Here is a 20,345-nt window from a genome sequence, read left to right as displayed (position 1 = left end):
TCGATTCAGGCCGAGACCCTCCATCAGGTCTCAAATAAATAAGGGGCCAAACTGCTCACGATACTCCAAGTGTGATCTGACAAGTGACCTGTACATCTCCTGTTGCAACCCCCTTGTGTTCACTTCCATCATCCATCTCTCTACCCGAGATTCCAGTTACCCCATCCTCAGCCTGACCTCTCGCTCAAAGCTGGCTTACTGTTCTAGTGAAGTCCAATGCAAGCAAAATCAAGAGCACCTCATCTTCTGACAAGTTACGGCCCACAACATTGAATTATTTTATTTACAATTTATTTTAAATTAGAGATCCAGTGCAGAACAGGCCCTTCCAGCCCAAATAGCCTCATTAAATAGGCTATTTAACAATGGCCTGTTAACAGGACAGTTTACCAATTAACCTGCTAACCTGGACTGTTGGAGCATCTGGAGGAAACCCACATGGTCATGGTGCGAATGTCCAAACTCCTTACAGACGGTGCCAGAATTGAACTCCGATTCAACGCTTGAAGCTGTAATAGCATCACACATACTGCTACTGTACTGTAGGTTCAAAGCTTTCCAAATTCCAGTAGCCTTTCCACGTGGCCAGTTCAGCTGAAAGCTCAATAAAATGTCACCAAGATCACTCAAATGAGAAACACGTGTTGAGTGCAGTAATCAAAAGGGGAATTGGCAAATCACAACATGACATTGCTAGTTTTATTGCTAAGGCAACCCACAGGTCAAAGAAACAAGATCATCTCTATTGAGTCCTGATGAGGGACTCTGTCCAGAACACTGACTGTTTATTCCTCTCCATAGATGCTAACTGACTTGCTGAGTTCTTCCAGCATTTTGTGTGCCCATTGCTTTGGATTTCCAGTATCTGCAGAATCCCTTGTGTTAAAGGTCATGTATTGGATTCCTTAACTGATCACCACCACTCCATAAATAATTGAGGCCTATCAAGGCACAGCAGGCCGGTGCCACTGTGAACGGCTCTGAGGCTCAGCAGGGAAGGGTAAAGTCAGGCAAAGCTATTTGTGACAGGAGACTCGATAGTTAAGGGGGCGGACAGGAGATTCTGCAGCTGTGAAAGAGATGCCAGGATGGTGTGTTGCCTCCCAGGGGGCAAGGTCCAGGATATCTCAGAGTGGCTGCAGATGATTCTCTGGTGAATAGCCAATTGTACATATTGGTACCAACGACATAGGTAGAAACAGAGAAGACATTGAGTATAGAGGCTGAAGACCGGGACTTTCAAAATATTAATCTTTGGATTACTCATAGTACCATATGTTAGTCAGGGCAGGAATATGATGATAGTCCAGATAGATGAATGAGTGGCTGAGGAAGTGGTGCAAGGGCAATGGTTTTCAGATTTCTGGATCGTGGAGATCTATTCTGGGGAAGGTATGACCTGTACAAAATGGACAGGTTACACCTGAGCCAGAGGAGGACCAATATTGTTGTGGTCAGGTTATTAGAGCTGTTGGGGAGGGTTTAACCTAATTTGACAGGGGGATTGGAACCAGAGTGATGGGGTTGAGGATGGTGCAGTTGGTATACAAGTCAATGCATTGTGTAGTGATACTGTGAGGAAAGAAATGGCAGACAAACTTAGTAAGTATTTTACATCAGTCTTCACTGTGGAAGACATAGCAGTATGAGAGTGTCAGGGGACAGAAGTGAGTGTTGTTGCTATTGCTAAGGAGAAGGTGCTTGGGAAACTGAAAGGTCTAAAGGTAAATAAATCATTTGGACCAGATGGACTACACCCCAGGGTGCTGAAAAAGGTAACTGAAGAGATTGTGGAGGCATTAGCAATGATCTTTCAAGAATCACTAGATTCTGGAATAGTTCCAGAGGACTGCAAAATTGCAAATCTCACTCCACTCTTTAAGAGAGGGAAGCAGAAAAAAAGGAAATTATAGGCCCGTTAGCCTGACTTCCATGGTTGGAAAGATGTTGGAATCCATTATTAAGGATGAAGTTTCAGGGTACTTGGAGGCGCACATTAAAATAGGCCAAAGTTAGCATGGCTTTAAGGGATAATCTTGCCTGACAAATACATTGGAAGGCAAATGTCATGTTAGCACTGATTTTCAGAGGACTAGAATACAAGAGCAAGGATGTGATGCTGATGTTTTAAGGCATTTTAGGCCTCTTATCTAAGAAAAGATGTGAAGGCATTGGAGAGGATCCAGTGGAGGTTCAGAGAATGATTCTGAGAATGAAAGGGTTAACATACGAGGAGCATTTGATGGCTCTGGACCTGTACTCACTGGAGTTTCTAAAAGTGAGGAAGGGATCTCATTGAAACCTATCAAATATTGAAAGGCCTGGATAGAGTGGATGTGGAGAGGATGTTTCATGAAGTGAGTGAACCTAGGACCAGAGGACACAGCCTCAGAATAGAGGGACGTCTATTGAGAACAGCAATGAGGAGGAATTTCTTTAGCCAGTAGATGGTGAACATGTGAAATCCTTTGCCCTGGACGGCTGTGGCGGCCAAGTCATTGAGTATATTTAAAGTGGAGGATGATAGGCTCTTGATTAGTCAGGGCATTAAAGGTTATGGGGAGGAAGGGAAGAGAATGGGGTTGAGAGGATTAATATATCAGCCATGGTAGAATGACAGAGCAGACTTGCTGAGTGGTCTAGACCTCTCATGCATCTTGCAGGTTTATGATGTGGTAATGCCATGTTATCGATTATATCACACTTCACATACAGTGGTCTAGCGAAACACCATCCGTAATAGAGTTTGTTTTTCTGTTTTCTGATGAACCCAAATATTCCACACAACTGGATTCCAGCCCAGGTATCTCTTTCTCAGTATTGAACCTTGCTGAATTGTGTAATATTATCTAGCTTGTACCTCCCTCCCAGATATCTACTTCCTTCAAGGTTGTTTAATGTCATTTCCAGTACACAATGTAAAGAAGAACAAAATAATTGTTACTCCAGATCCAATGCAGAATAAAAAGCACTAAATAAAATCACTATAAGATAAAGAACACTATAATTAAATAACACAATAATTAAAAATATATAAATATTCAAAAACACACACACACACAGAGGACTCTGACAGGAAGTGATAAAGTAGTGATGGTTGGGTGGGTGGAGGTGTTGATGAGCCTTACTGTTTGGGGAAAGTAACTGTTTTTGAGTCTGATGGTCCTGGCATGGAAGCTATGTAGCCCCCTCCCTGATGCCAGTGGAACATGCAGTCGAAGAGCAGGGTGGGTGGGATCTTTCATGATGCTACTGGCCCTTTTCTGACAATGCCCTTGATGGCAGATAGGCGAGTGGTTGTGATGTGTTGGGCAGTTTTGACTACCCGTTGTAGAAGTCTTCCTGTCCACCACAGTGCAGTTTCTATAACAAGCAGTGACGCAGCGTGCTAGGGTGCTCTCTACTGCACATCTGTAGAAGGATGTGAGGATAGATGTGCATAGTCCAGCTCCCTTCACCCTCCTCCTCAGAAGAGGTGTTGGTTAGCTTCCTGATTGTGCAGGGTGTTCTTAGTCATAGAAAACTACAGCTTAGAAATAGGCCCTTTGGCCCATCCAGCCATGCCAAACCAAAGTGCCAGGTCATATCAACCTGCACCCAGACCATCACCCTCCATACCCCTCCCATCCACGTACCTATTCAAATTTCTCTTCAATGGTGAAATCGAAATTGTGCTAGCTGCTCATTTCACACTCTCATGGCCCTCTGAGTGAAGAAGTTTCCCCTTATAACCATATAACAATTACAGCACGGAAACAGGCCATCTCGGCCCTTCTAGTCCATGCCGAACGCTTACTCTCACCTAGTCCCACTGACCTGCACTCAGCCCATAACCCTCCATTCCTTTCCTGTCCATATACCTATCCAATTTTACTTTAAATGACAATACCGAACCTACCTCTACCACTTCTACTGGAAGCTCGTTCCACACAGCTACCACTCTCTGAGTAAAGAAATTCCCCCTCGTGTTACCCTTAAACCTTTGTCCCCTAACTCTCAACTCATGTCCTCTTGTTTGAATCTCCCCTACTCTCAATGGAAAAAGCCTATCCACGTCAACTCTATCTATCCCCCTCATAATTTTAAATACCTCTATCAAGTCCCCCCTCAACCTCCTACGTTCCAAAGAATAAAGACCTAACTTGTTCAATCTTTCCCTGTAACTTAGGTGCTGAAACCCAGGTAACATTCTAGTAACACACACAAAATGCTGGTGGAACACAGCAGGCCAGGCAGCATCTATAGGGAGAAGCACTGCCGACGTTTCGGGTCGAGACCCTTCATCAGGACTAACTGAAAGGAAAGATATTAAGAGATTTGAAAGTAGTGGGGGGAGGGGGAAATGCGAAATCATAGGAGAAGACCTCAGGGGGTGGGATGAAGCTAAGAGCTGGAAAGGTGATCGGCAAAAGTGATACAGAGCTGGAGAAGGGAAAGGATCATGGGACGGGAGGCCTCGGGAGAAAGAAGGGGGGGGTGGGGGAGCACCAGAGAGAGATGGAGAACAGGCAGTGTGATGGGCAGAGAGAGAGAAAAAAAACAACTAAATATGTCAGGGATGGGGTAAGAAGGGGAGGAGGGGCATTAACAGAAGTTAGAGAAGTCAATGTTCATGCCATCAGGTTGGAGGCTACCCAGCCGGTATAAAAGGTGTTGTTCCTCCAACCTGAGTTTGGATTCATTTTGACAGTAGAGGAGGCCATGGATAGACATATCAGAATGGGAATCAGACGTGGAATTAAAATGTGTGGCCACTGGGAGATCCTGCTTTCTCTGGCGGACAGTGCGTAGGTGTTCAGCGAAACGGTCTCCCAGTCTGCGTCGGGTCTCACCAATATATAAAAGGCCACACCGGGAGCACCTGACGCAGTATACCACACCAGCCGACTCACAGGTGAAGTGTCGCCTCACCTGGATGGACTGTCTGGGGCCCTGAATGGTGGTGAGGGAAGAAGTGTAAGGGCAGGTATAGCACTTGTTCCGCTTACAAGGATAAGTGCCAGGAGGGAGATTGGTGGGAAGGGATGGGCGAGTGGACAAGGGAGTCGCATAGGGATCCCTGCGGAAAGCGGGGGGGGGGGGGGGGGGGGGGGGGAAGATGTGCTTGGTAGTGGGATCCCATTGGAGGTGGTGGAAGTTACGTAGAGTTATACATTGGACCTGGAGGCTGGTGGGGTGGTAGGTGAGGACAAGGGGAACCCTATCCCGAGTGGGGTGGTGGGCGGATGGGGTGAGGGCAGATGTGCGGGAAATGGGAGAGATGCGTTTCAGAGCAGAGTTGATGGTGGAGGAAGGGAAGCCCCTTTGTTTAAAAAAGGAAGACATCTCCTTTGTCCCGGAATGAAAAGCCTCATCCTGAGAGCAGATGCGGCGGAGACGGAGGAATTGCCGGAAGGGGGTGACATTTTTGAAAGAGGAATAGTCCAGGTAGCTGTGAGAGTCTGTAGGCTTATAGTAGATATCAGTAGATAAGCCATCTCCAGAGATGGAGACAGAAAGATCAAGAAAAGGGAGGGAGGTGTCAGAAATGGACCAGGTAAATTTGAGGACAGGGTGAAAGTTGGAGGCAAAGTTAATGAAGTCAACGAGCTCAGCATGCGTGCAGGAGGCAGCGCCATTGCAGTCATCGATGTAGCGATGGAAAAGAGGGGGATGGATACCCGTATAGACTTGAAACATGGACTGTTCCACAAAGCCAACGAAAAGGCAGGCATAACTGGGACCCATGCGGGTGCCCATGGCTACACCCTTGGTTTGGAGGAAGTGGGAGGAGCCAAAGGAGAAATTATTGAGAGTAAGAACTAATTCTGCTAGACAGAGGAGAGTGGTGGTAGAGGGGAATTGGTTAGGTCCAGAATCCAAAAAGAAGCGAAGAGCTTTGAGACTGTCCAGGTGGGGGATGGAGGTATATAGGGACTGGATGTCCATGGTGAAAATAAGGTGGTGGGGCCAGGGAACTTAAAATCATTGTAAAAATTATCCTTCTCCATAATTTTACTGAAACTAATGGCATTGGGATCATTGGACCCGAAGTGCTCCCCAACACATACCTCTGTCACCTGACCTATCTCATTCCCTAACAGAAGATCCAACACTGCTTCTTCTCTAGTCGGTACCTCTATGTATTGCTGCAAAAAACTATCCTGCACACATTTTACAAACTCCAAACCATCCATTCCTTTTACAGTATGGGCTTCCCAGTCTATGTGTGGAAAATTAAAATCTCCCACAATCACAACCCTGTGCTTACTACAAATATCTGCTATCTCCTTGCAAATTTACTCCTCCAATTCTAGCTCCCCATTAGGTGGTCTATAATACACCCCTATAAGTGTTACTACACCTTTCCCATTCCTCAATTCCACCCAAATAGCCTCCCTTATGCTCCCCTTAAACATTTCACCTTTCAGACTTAACCCATGACCTCTGGAGGTAGCCCCACACAACCTCAGTGGAAGAAGCCCGCTTGCATTTACCCTATCTATACCCTCAATTTTGTATACCTCTATCAAATCTCCCCTCAATCTTCTAAGGAATAAAGTTTTAACCAATGCAATCTTTCATTATAACTTAGGTCCTCCAGTCCCAGCAACCTCCTTGCTAATTTTCTCTGTACTCTTTCAAACTTATTTACATCTTTCCTGTAGGTAGGTGACCAAAACTGCACAACAGTTCAGTTCTTGCACAACTGAACTGATTTTCTAAGATTAGGATCAGCTTATCTCTTCCTCTAGACTAGCCATTAGCCCTGTAAGGCAACCTTTGAGTTCCAGACCCTGACTGATCTATGCTTGCAATTGCTTATTCCACCCTTTTTTAAAAATCTCATTGGGAATGGGTTTCTCTACTCAAACAAGCCTCTACACAGGCAGTCTCGCACTAATTACGTTCCAGATACTTGAGCTCAAAAACTAGGACAACTGCGGTTGTGAGGGAAGTGCAGCACCGCCAGAGGTGCTGACTTTCAGACACAGATGTCAAATGGAAATATTTTCTATTTCAGCGGTGGGGGGGTGGGGGGAGGAGCAGGAAGAAACACAAAAGGTCCCTCATGAATTTTCCAACAAGGAGCCGGAAAAAACTCCAAATACACATCTCCTACTCAACACCACCAAGGACCACCACATCGCTGTTTGTGGGATCTTGCTGTGCACAAGTGGAATGCCACATTTTTTACCTTACTGATTGCAAAATGCTGGCATCCCAAAAAGAAACTTAAAGGATATACACAAGAGGTTCTGCAGATACTGGAAATCCAGAGTAACAGGTTCTGGCAGCATCTATGCCATGGAATAATTGGTTGAAGTTTCAGGCCAAGACCTTCATCAGGACTGGAAAGGAAAGGGGCAGAAGCCAGAGGAAGGTAGAAGGAAGGGAAGGAGTACAAGCTGGCGGGTGATAGGCGAGATCAGGTGAAGGGGGAAAGGCGGGAGAGGGGATGAACCGAGAAGCTGGAAGGTGATAGGTGCAAGAGGTATAGGGCTGAAGGAGGAATCTGACATAGGAGAGGAGGCAGTGGACCATGAAAGGAAGGGAAGGAGAGAGGCACCACAGATAGGTGATGGCGAGACAAGGAGAAACAAAGGATTAAGTGGGGAGCCACAATAAAGGTCTTAGCCTGAAACATTGGCTGTTTATCTCTCCATAAATGCTGCCTGACCTGCTGAGTTCCACTGGCATTTTCTGTGTTACACACAGTGCTTCCATTCCCAGTGGACAATGAACCATGGGAGCTAGGGAAGGAGGAGGAACACCAGAGGGAGGGTTTTGGGCTGGTGAGGAGATGAGAAGTGGCAAGAAGTGGGCAAGAATGGTGAATGGAAAAAAAAGAGAGAAGGAGGAGGGGAGAAGTTAGAGAAATCAATATTCATCCCATCAGTTTGGAGGCTACCCAGATGGAGTATGAGGTGCTACGCCTCTAACCTGAGAATGCCTTCATAGTGGGAGTATAAGAGGCCATATCAGGATGGTGTTTGGAATGAGGATGGGGACCCTAATAAAAATAGCTGGCCACCAGGAAATCCTCCCTGTTGTGGATGGAGTAAAGATATTTCTCACTCAACATTGCCAAGTTAAGGTCCATCCCATTGCTGTCCGTGGGATCTTGCTGTGCATAAGTTCATCGTTACGTTTTGTACTTCATTGGTTGTAAATTGCTCTGAATTCCGGAAAAGAAACTCCAAAGGAGATATCCAAATGGGCATCTATCTTGTTAATAATGCCCTTAAATCAAGGGTTGCCAAATTAATCGGGTCAAAACCCTTCTCATGTATGCTGTGGTTGGAGTTAACAGAGTGCACACAATCCATAAATCAAACGTGAAAGCGTGATTGTTCCAGAGGAAAAAAACTCTCAACAAGTTCAGGTGAGACTAGTGCTTACCTGGAAGGCGCAGCGGATTAAATAGTAATCAGCGATATTCACTCGGCCATCAGAGACAACGGCACCACGCCATTTCCGCCAGACCGTAGGGTGAATTAAATCAAACGAGCTGTTTTTGTTATCCTTTTCCCTCCGTTGTTAACTGAGCTAACAGCGCAGTTTGGAACACGGCGCCGTAATGTCTTTCACGGTGCTGACCTTTGCAACGCGATATCACTGCATTCCTTAAAGAGGAAGTGAGTTCTCTCCATGGTTACCTGCACTCCACCTGTAACCCAGTCCGCAACGGTGCGCGATGCTGTGTGTATCGCCGATTCCGGAAGCACAGCAGAACGGGGTTTATTGCCTCCTGCTCCCACATTAACCCCAGCAACTTTAATTAGATACTCCGCATATTCCTGCTCAGTTGATAATTATTGACCAACTTTCCCTTCGCTCCGCCCCTCTGATTTGCATCGTCGCTGCGAGTGGTGAACCCTGAAGACGTCATCACTGCTGAGATGTAGAAGCCCAGTGTCTCGCTGCTGACTCACCGGGCGAACGGCGGGTCTTCCAGTTCGCCGTCTGGGCGGAGGCTCCGCACGCCTTCCTCAGCATCTCTGCCATAAGCGCTTTGCAGCATTAAGCTGCCGTGCCCACACCCTGGCGCGAATCGGGATCATTTTAATTTCAAGTGCAAGTTTAATTGCCATTTAAACCTGCACATATAGATAGCTAAACGAAATGGCTTTCTTCCGGGGCCAAGATCCAAAGCTAAGTACTTGCAATCACATATAGCACATGCAGTCACAAAAAATATTAGCACAATATTCATTCCACACATTAACAGAGACGGAGATGTCAGTCCAACGCGCCCACATGGCCAAAGATAAAACGGCTAGTTCTCATTCCTTAAGAACAAACACAAGATATTCTGCAGATGCTGGAAATCTAAAGCAACACAGGCTCAAAATACTGGAAGAATTCAGCAGGTCTGGCAGCATCAATGGGGGGAATAAACAATCCACAGTTCTGGGCTGAAACCCTTCATCATCAGTAAGACATGGTGAAAAGTCTCAGCCAGAAATGTTGACTGCTTATTCCCTTCCATAGATGCTACTGAGTTCCTCCAGCATTTTGTGTGTCTCATTCCTTAGCCTTGTTATTTAGTGTTTCTTGTATCTAATCCTCCAGGATTTCCTCTAAAAGTTGCAGACTTAAGAATTACTTTGAGACTATATGTTTCATTGGCTATATTTCATTACGAAGTTTGAAGAGATTTGGTATGTCATCAAAGACATACTGTGGACAATACTCTTAACTGGCTGCATCACCGTCTGGTATAGGTGGGGGAAGGGGGCACTGCACAGGATCAAAATAAGCTGCAGAGAGTTGTAAACTCAGTCAGCTCCATCATGGGTACTAGCCTCCCCAGAATAGAGGACACTTTCAAGGAGCGATGCCTCAAAAAGGTGGCATCTATCATTAAATACCCCCATGACTCAGGCGGTGCCCTCTTCTCATTGTTACTATCAAGGAGGAGGTACAGAAGCCTGAAGGCACACACTCAATGATTCAGGAACAGCTTCTTCCCCTCTGCCATTAGATTTCTGAATGGACATTGAACCCATGAACACTACCTCATTACATTTTTATTTCTATTTTAGCACTACTTATTTCATTTAACTTTTTTAAATATATATATATATACACACACACACACTTCTTACTGTAATTTACAATTTGTATTATGTATTGGAATATACTGCTATGTAAAACAACAAATTTTGTGGCATATACCAGTGGCTAGTACAGCTGCTGTCTCACAGCTCCCACAACTCCGGTTCCTCCCTGACCTTGGCTGCTGTCCGTGTGGAGTTCACATGTTCCCCGAGTCTGGTACCATACTCTAATAACATGCAGATTAGAATATAAAACATAGAACAGTACAGCACAGTACAGGCCCTTTGGCCCACTTCTAACCCTTCCCTCCCACATAAACCTCCATTTTTCTTTCAACCATGTGCCTAAACATGAGTTTCTATTGTATCTGCCAGTATTACCAGTGTTGTCTGTGTATCGTAGGTTGTTCAAAATGTATCCACCAATTATGATGCCTGGAATACTGCTAGTTTCTCTTAAAACCTTCTCACTATAAAGGTTGAATTGGTCGGGAAAGAGAACACAACCCTGTCTGACTCCCCTCATAATCTGGACAAAATCACTTGTCTCATTTTCAACTCTCATTCCTACTCTCTGTTCCCAATTCAAATTTTCAATGATTCCCATATCAATCTAAAGCCTCCCTTCCACATAGCCCTCCATTTTTCTTACAACCATGTGCCTATCTAACAGTCTCTTAAATGCCTATATTACCACCTCCGCCAACATGTTCAGACAGACAGACATACTTTATTGATCCCGAGGGAAATTGGGTTTCGTTACAGTCGCACCAACCAAGAATAGTGTAGAAATAAAGCAATATAAAACCATAAATAATTAAATAATAATAAGTTAATCATGCCAAGTGGAAATAAGTCCAGGACCAGCCTATTGGCTCAGGGTGTCTGACACTCCAAGGGAGAAGTTGTAAAGTTTGATGGCCACAGGCAGGAATGACTTCCTATGATACTCAGTGTTACATCTCGGTGGAATGAATCTCTGGCTGAATGTACTCCTGTGCCTAACCAGTACATTATGGAGTGGATGGGAGACATTGTCCAAGATGGCATGCGACTTGGACAGCATCCTCTTTTCAGACACCACTGTCAGAGAGTCCAGTTCCACCCCACAAAATCACTGCCCTTACGAATGAGTTTGTTGATTCTGTTGGTATCTGCTACCCTCAGCCTGCTGCCCCAGCACACAACAGCAAACATGATAGCACCCACCACTTGGTGAAGAAAACTTCCCTCTGACATCCTCCCTATACTCCACTCTATTCACCTTAAAATTATGTCCCCTGGTATTAGCCATTTCCGCCCTGGGAAAAAGGTACTGGCTGTCCATAAGACACAGGAGCAGCATTAGTCCATCCAGCCCATCAAGTCTGCTCTGCCATTTGATCATCCCTCTCAACCCCATTCTTCTGCCTTCTACTCATCATCTCTTATGCCCTTACACATCAAGAACCTATCAACATCCGCTTTAAATATACCCAATGACTCGGCCTCGACAACTGTGTGGCAATGAATTCCACAGATTCACCACCCTCTGGCTAAAGAAATTACTCCTCATCTATGTTCTAAAGACCCTCGCCGTCTAGAACATGCCCTCTTCTCATTACTATCATCAGGGAGGAGGTACAGGAGCCTGAAGACCCACACTCAGTGATGCAGGAATGGCTCATTCCCTTTCACCAATGGCTATCTGAATGGTCTATGAACCCATGAACATAAACTCGTTATCCCATTTCTTGAACTATTTATTTTGTGATTCATCATAATTTGCACTGTACTGCTGCCATAAAACAATAAATTTCATGCCATACAAGCTAGTGATGGGGCGTAGTGGTTAGAACAACGCTTTATAGTACCAGCAACCCGGGTTCAATTCCTACCCCTATCCGTAAGGAGTTTGTACATTCTCCCTGTAATGGTGTGGTTGCCTCTGGGTGTTCTGGTTTCTTCCCACAGTCCAAAGACCAGAATCAGAATCAGGTTTATTATCACTGGCACATGATGTGAAATTTGTTAACTTAGCAGCAGCAGTTCAATGCAATACATAACCTAGCAGAGAGAAAAAAAATAAATAAAATGGAACATAGAATAGTACAGCACATTACAGGCCCTTCGGCCCACAATGTTGTGCCGACCCTCAAACCCTGCTTCCCATATAACCCCCCCCCCACCTTAAATTCCTCCATATACCTGTCTAGTAGTCTCTTAAACTTCACTAGTGTATCTGCCTCCACCACTGACTCAGGCAGTGCATTCCACGCACCAACCACTCTCTGAGTGAAAAACCTTCCTCTAATATCCCCCTTGAACTTCCTTCCCCTTACCTTAAAGCCATGTCCTCTTGTATTGAGCAGTGGTGCCCTGGGGAAGAGGTGCTGGCTGTCCACTCTGTCTATTCCTCTTAATATCTTGTACACCTCTATCATGTCTCCTCTCATCCTCCTTCTCTCCAGAGAGTAAAGCCCTAGCTCCCTTAACCTCTGATCATAATCCATACTCTCTAAACCAGGCAGCATCCTGGTAAATCTCCTCTGTACCCTTTCCAATGCTTCCACATCCTTCCTATACTGAGGCGACCAGAAATGGACACAGTACTCCAAGTGTGGCCTAACTAGAGTTTTATAGAGCTGCATCATTACATCACGTCTCTTAAACTCTATCCCTCTACTTATGAAAGCTAACACCCCATAAGCTTTCTTAACTACCCTATCTACCTGTGAGACAACTTTCAGGGATCTGTGGACATGTACCCCCAGATCCCCCTGCTCCTCCACACTACCAAGTATCCTGCCATTTACTTTGTACTCTGCCTTGGAGTTTGTCCTTCCAAAGTGTACCACCTCACACTTCTCCGGGTTGAACTCCATCTGCCACTTCTCAGCCCACTTCTGCATCCTATCAATGTCTCTCTGCAATCTTCGACAATCCTCTACACTATCTACAACGCCACCAACCTTTGTGTCGTCTGCAAACTTGCCAACCCACCCTTCTACGCCCACATCCAGGTCGTTAATAAAAATCACGAAAAGTAGAGTTCCCAGAACAGATCCTTGTGGGACACCACTAGTCACAACCCTCCAATCTGAATGTACTCCCTCCACCACAACCCTCTGCCTTCTGCAGGCAAGCCAATTCTGAATCCACCTGGCCAAACTTCCCTGGATCCCATGCCTTCTGACTTTCTGAATAAGCCTACGGTGTGGAACATTGTCAAATGCCTTACTAAAATCCATGTAGGTCACATCCACTGCACTACCCTCATCTATATGCCTGGTCACCTCCTCAAAGAACTCTATCAGGCTTGTTAAGCACGATCTGCCCTTCACAAAGCCATGCTGACTGTCCCTGATCAGACCATGATTCTCTAAATGCCCATAGATCCTATCTCTAAGAATCTTTTCCAATAGCTTTCCCACCACAGAAGTAAGGCTCATTGGTCTGTAATTACCCAGACTATCCCTACTACGTTTTTTGAACAAGGGGACAACATTCGCCTCCCTCCAATCCTCCGGTACCATTCCCGTGGACAATGAGGACATGAAGATCCTAGCCAGAGGTTCAGCAATCTCTTCCCTTGCCTCGTGGAGCAGCCTGGGGAATATTCCGTCAGGCCCCGGGGACTTATCCGTCCTAATGTATTTTAACAACTCCAACACCTCTTCTCCCTTAATATCAACATGCTCCAGAACATCAACCTCACTCATGTTGTCCTCACCGTCATCAAGTTCCCTCTCAGTGGTGAATACTGAAGAGAAGTATTCATTGAGGACCTCGTTCACTTCCACAGCCTCCAGGCACATCTTCCCACCTTTATCTCTAATCAGTCCTATCTTCACTCCTGTCATCCTTCTGTTCTTCACATAATTGAGGAATGCCTTGGGGTTTTCCTTTACCCTACTCGCCAAGGCCTTCTCATGCCCCCCTTCTTGCTCTTCTCAGCCTCTTCTTAAGCTCCTTTCTTGCTACCCTATATTCCTCAATAGACCCATCTGATCCTTGCTTCCTAAACCTCATGTATGCTGCCTTCTTCTACCTGACTAGATTTTCCACTTCACTTGTCACCCATGGTTCTTTCACCCTACCATTCTTTATCTTCCTCACCGGGACAAATTTATCCCTAACATCCTGCAAGAGATCCCTAAACATCGACCACATGTCCATAGTACATTTCCCTGCAAAAACATCATCCCAATTCACACCCGCAAGTTCTAGCCTTATAGCCTCATAATTTGCCCTTCCCCAATTAAAAATTTTCCTGTCCTCTCTGATTCTATCCTTTTCCATGATAATGCTAAAGGCCAGGGAGCGGTGATCACTGTCCCCCAGATGCTCACCCACTGAGAGATCTGTGACCTGACACAGTTCGTAACCTGGTACTAGATCTAGTATGGCATTCCCCCTAGTTGGCCTGTCAACATACTGTGACAGGAATCCATCCTGGACACACTTAACAAACTCTGCCCCATCTAAACCCTTGGAACTAATCAGGTGCCAATCAATATTAGGGAAGTTAAAGTCACCCATGATAACAGCCCTGTTATTTTTGCACCTTTCCAAAATTTGCCTCCCAATCTGCTCCTCGGTATCTCTGCTGCTACCAGGGGGCCTATAGACTACCCCCAGTAGAGTAACTGCCCCCTTCCTGTTCCTGACTTCTACCCATACTGACTCAAAAGAGGATCCTGCTACATTACCCACCCTTTCTGCAGCTGTAATAGTATCCCTGACCAGTAATGCCGCCCCTCCTCCCCTTACCCCTCTCCCCATCCCTTTTAAAGCACTGAAACCCAGGAATATTGAGAATCCATTCCTGCCCTGGTGCCAGCCAAGTCTCAGTAATGGCCACTACATCATAATTCCATGTATGTATCCAAGCTCTCAGTTCATCACCTTTGTTCCTGATGCTTCTTGCATTGAAGTACACACACTTTAGCCCTTCTACCTTACTACCTTTACACCCTTTATTCTGCTTCTCTTTTCTCAAAGCCTCTCTATATGTTAGATCTGGCTTTACTCCATGCACTTCTTTCACTGCTCCAGGTCCCATCCCCCTTGCAAATTAGTTTAAACCCTCCCAAACCATGCTAGCAAACCTACCTGCAAGGATATTGCTCCCCCTCGAGTTCAGGTGCAACCCATCCAATCGGTACAGGTCCCACCTTCCCCAGAAGAGATCCCAATGATCCAAAAATCTCAAACCCTGCCCCCTGCACCAACTCCTCAGCCACGCATTCAACTGCCATCTCCTCCAATTCTTACCATCACTATCACGTAGTACTGGCAGCAATCCTGAAAACGCCACCCGTGAGGTCCTGTTCTTCAGCCTTCTGCCTAGTTCCCGAAACTCACACTTCAGGACCTCATCCCTTTTCCTGCCTATGTCATTGGTCCCAACATGTATCCCGACTTCTGGTTGCTTTCCCTCTCGTACCAGGATGTCATGCACCCAGTCAGAGACATCCCAGACCCTGGCTCCCGGGAGGCAACAAACCATGCGGGTGTCCTTCTCACGTCCACAAAATCTCCTGTCTGCTCCCCGACTATAGAGTCTCCAATGACGACAGCTCTCCTCTTCTCCGTCCCACCCCTTCTGCACCACAGGGTCAGACTCAGTGCCAGAGGCCCTGCCACTGTGGCTCACACCTGGTCGGTCGTCCTCACCAACAGCATCCAGGACGGTAAACTTATTATTCAGGGGAATGGCTACAGGGGTGCTCTGCACTACCTGTCTACTCACCTTCACTTCCTCCCTCTGACTGTCACCCAACGACCTGCTTCCGGCAGCCTAGGTGTGACTACCTCCCTGTAGCTCTCATCTATGACTGCCTCATTCTCCCTTATGAGTCAAAGGTCATCCAGCTGCTGCTCCAGATTCCTCACACGGTCTTCCAGATCGCCCAGCCGCAAGCACTTCTGGCAGATGTGACTCTGCGGGAGAGGGGAGTTCCCCCACGACTGCCACATCTCACAGGAGAGGCAATAAAAATAATAATACATAAATCAATTACAGTATACGTATATTGATTTTTTTAAAAATGTACAAAAACAGAAATACTGTATATTTTAAAAAATGAGGTAGTGTCCAAAGATTCAAAATCCATTTAGGAATTGGATGGCAGAGGGGAAGAAGCTGTTCCTGAATCGTTGAGTGTGTGTCTTCAGGCTCCTGTACCTCCTCCCTGATGGCAGAGGGGAAGAAGCTGTTCCTGAATCGTTGAGTGTGTGTCTTCAGGCTCCTGTACCTCCTCCCTGATGGCAGAGGGGAAGAAGCTGTTCCTGAATCGTTGAGTGTGTGTCTTCAGGCTCCTGTACCTCCTCCCTGATGGCAGAGGGGAAGAAACTGTTCCTGAATCGCTGAATGTATGCCTTCAGGCTTCTGTACCTCCTACCTGATGGTAACAGTGAGAAAAGAGCTTGCCCTGGGTGCTGGAGGTCCTTAATAATGGACACTGCCCTTCTGAGACGTATCAGTTAACAGGTTAATTGGTCATTGTAAATTGTCCTGTGATTAGGCTGGGGTTAAATCGGGGGATTGCTGGGCTGCGTGACTCGATGGGCTGGTAGGACCTGTTCTGCGATGTATCTCAATAAATAAATAAATCTGATGCTGATCTTCTAGGACACAGAACAGTGCAGCACAGGAACAGGCCATTTCACCGCGATATTGTGCTGAAGTAATTACATCACCTAATCAAATGCTCAACTGCATTAATTCCTTCTGTCTACACAATGTCAATATCCTTCCATTTTTCTCCAGTATTCATGAAGCTTCTTGAATGGCTCTATTGTATTTGCCTCCACCACCCCAGGCACCCACCACTCTCTGAGCAAAAAAAGCTGCCCTACAAATTTCCTTGCATTTGTGACACTTGCATCTTCCTGACTTTGAGAGCATAGTGGCACAGTTAGTGGAGCCACTGTCTCACAGCTCCATCAACTCCGGTTCAATCCTAACCTCGGTTGCTGGCTGTGTGGAGTTTGCACATTCCCAGAGTCTGGTATCTTGCCATACACCAATGACATGCAGTTTAGAATGCAGAACTTAGAACAACACACCACAGTTCAGGGCCTTTGTCCCACAATGCTGTGCCAACCTTTTAACGTACCCTAAGATCAATCCAACCCTTCCCTCCCACATAACTCTCTTTTTCTGTCATCCATGTGCCTATCCAAGTGTCTCTTGAATGTCTCCACCACCACCCCTGGCAGGGTGTTCCATGCACCCACCACTCTTGGCGTGAGAGACCTACCTCTGACATCCTGTCTATGCTTTCCTCTAATCACCTTGAAATTAGTATTAGCCATTTCCACCCTGGGAAAAAGGCACTGGCTGTCCATAATATCATAAGACACAGGAGCAGCCATCGAGTCTGCTCCACCATTCCATCATGGCTGATTAATTATCCCTCTCAACCTCATTTTCCTGCCTTCTCCCCATAACCATTGACACTCTAACTAATTAAGAACCTATAACCTCTGCTTTAAATATACTCAAAGACTTGACCTCCACAGCTGTCCGTGGCAATGAATTCCACAGATTCACCACCGTCTGGCTAAATAAATTCTTCCTCCTTTCTTGCCTAAATGGACATCCCTCTATTCTGAGCCTATGTCCAAGACTCTCCAACTATTGGAAACATCCTCTCCACATCCACTGTATCTGGACCTTTCAATACTTGACGGGTTTCAATGAGATTCCCCTGCATTCTTCTAAACTCCAGTGAGAACAGGCCCAAAACGCATCAAATGGTCCTCATACATTAACCCCTTCATTCCCAGGATAATCCTTGTGAACGTTCTCTGTGCCCTCTCCGATGCCAACACATCCTTTTATATATACGGGGCCAAAAACTGTTCATAACACTCCAAGTGTAGTCCGACGAATGCCTTATAAAGCCTCAGCAGTACCAAGGATTAAAGAGATAATGATTAGCTTTACCTGTCACAGGCACATCAAAATATGCAGTGAGATCCATCACTTTTGTGTCAACAGTTTGGGGGAGAGGGGGGCAGTTCAGCAGACCGCAAGTGTTGCCATCCTTCTGGGGCTTACAAACTCACTAACCCCAAAACTCAGCTTTAGAGTGTAGGAGGGAACTGGAGCATGCAGTCACAGGGAGAACGTATAAACTCCTCACAGATAATGGCGGGAATCGAACCTCGATCAGTGTTTTTTTGGCAATGTAAATTGATTGCACTAACCAACATGCAACCATGCCACATACTTAGAAATTGAAGCGATAGCTAAAGTCACTGTAGTTCAAGGAGAGTGAAAGTTAAAGTCAAGTTTATTGCCGCATGTATTTAAGTAATATTTCAATAATCTTGCATAAATTGTTGGTTCGTTATGCACCATACGACCACCGATGCCAGGCAGGCAGTCTCTGAAGAGTATTGATAATGGCTGGGGTCACCCATCTTGTAAAGACACTGCCCAGAAACCACTTCTAGAAATGTTTGCCAAGAACAATCAAGGTTACAGAAAGACCATGATCTTTCATATCACATAAGACATCATATGACATGACGCATAATGAATGAATGTATAAAATAAGCTGCCAACCACAGCTGAAGCAGGGAGTAATATCCATATGTTCGCTCAGAGGATCATGACTGCCGGGGCAAGTGATGTTTCCTACTCCACCCGTTCCCACATTCTGTTTCAGTTGTGGTGGCACTTCTGTTCAGGTTCAACCTTCCCCAATCTCTATTTTGGATTTTGTTAAATAAAGTTCTTGTAAATCTTCTGTCTGACTGAACAGACTCTCCTGGTTGAAATCTACTATTGTTTTGGTGGTGAGCAGCGGTGAGTGGGGAGGTTGGGGAAGTAGTGAGGGATCCTACTCTCACCGTACACTACAAGTCCTGCAGACTTGACTTTAAAGACTTAGTTTTGTTTTCCCTCCCAGAAGTCGAAGTAATTTCTGACAGCAGAGATCAAAGTTCTTAGCTAAGGTTAAGAACATTTCCAAAGGAAACCTCACAATCACCATCAGCACAGGTGCACCAGAAGGCTGTGTGCTTGGCCCCCGCTCAACTCGCTTTCTTTGACGACTGTGTGGCTAAGTACAGCTCCAATGTCATAATTAAGTTTGCTGACGATATTATTATCGTTGGCCGAATACAAAGTAGTGATGAATCAGCATATAGGAAGGAGACAGAAAATCTGGCTGAATAGTGCCACAACAACAGCCTCTCACTACAGATCAGCAAAACCAAAGGGCTGATTATTGACGACAGGAAGAGGAAACCAAAGGTCCACGAGCCAGTCCTCATAAGGGGATTGGAATTGAAGAGGATGAATAACTTTAAATTCCTCTGTGTATCATATTGGAGTATCTGTCCTGCACCCAGCATGTAAGTGCCATCGCAAAGATGGCACAACAGCACCTCTGCTTTCTGAGAAGTTGGCACAGATCCAGCATGTCATCTAAAACTTTGACAAACTTCCATAGATGCACAGTGGAGACTATCCTGATTGGTTGCACGATGGCCTGGTATGGAAACAACAATGTCCAGGAATGGAAAAGATGACAGAAAGTGATTGATACAGCCCAGACCATCACAGATAAAGCCCTCCCCACCATTGAGCACATCTACAATAAGCTCTGCCACAAGAAAGCAGCATCCATCAATTAGGAATACCCATCATCTAGGCCATGCTTTTTTCTCATTGCTGCTGTTAGTCAAGAGGTACAAGAGCCTTTGGTCCCACATCACCAGGTTCAGGAACAGTTATTACCCCACAGCCATCAGGCTCACAAACTGGTTTGGATAACTTCACTCACCTCAACTGTGAATTGATTCTACAACCTACAGACTTCATTTCAAGAGCTCTGCAGCTCATTTTCTCCGTATTATTTATTTATTTGCACAATTTGTCTTCCTTTGCACATTGGTTGTTTGTCATAAGTTCTATTTGTTCCTTTAATGTTCTGTAAATGCCTTCAAGAAAGTGTATCTCAGGGTAGTATAGTATATGATGACATATATGTTCTTTGATAATAACTGTACTTTGACTTGGATCATTTGACTAGACACATAGTATCTCTTGAAACTCAAACTCAACCAAAGTTGAGAATTTCAGTTGATCCATATGTAGTAGCATTGGCCAATTCACCCACCTGTAACATTAACATTGTTCTCCTCACTCCATGGATGCTGAGTGATCTACAAAGTATTTATGGAGTTCTCTTTAATCTCAGATTTCCAACATCTGTTGTGAATGGCATCTCATGACTTTGTTTGCTCTCTCTGCTGTCCTTGTTTACCTCCCTCTGCTGACAGCCCTCATCCAGGCAAACC

General features: G+C 45.5%; 1 protein-coding gene across 8 annotated transcripts in view; it reads right to left on the bottom strand.

The window, feature by feature from the left end:
• The window catches only part of srcin1a (SRC kinase signaling inhibitor 1a), a 616,941-nt gene that overhangs the window by 324,148 nt on the left and 272,448 nt on the right, over window positions 1-20,345 (bottom strand). Inside the window, exon 1 of one of the 8 annotated variants that reach the window (XM_073071786.1) lies at window positions 8,383-8,868. The exons of the other annotated variants lie outside the window; for them this stretch is intronic. The gene's annotated coding sequence lies outside the window, so the exon portion shown is untranslated. Of the gene's footprint in view, window positions 1-8,382; window positions 8,869-20,345 lie in introns of those variants that run through there. 8 annotated transcript variants of the gene reach the window in all.

The sequence above is a fragment of the Hemitrygon akajei genome, chromosome 18, assembly GCF_048418815.1.
Source record: "Hemitrygon akajei chromosome 18, sHemAka1.3, whole genome shotgun sequence".
Classification (NCBI taxonomy): domain Eukaryota; kingdom Metazoa; phylum Chordata; class Chondrichthyes; order Myliobatiformes; family Dasyatidae; genus Hemitrygon; species Hemitrygon akajei.
This window is presented reverse-complemented; position numbering and strand designations above follow the sequence as displayed.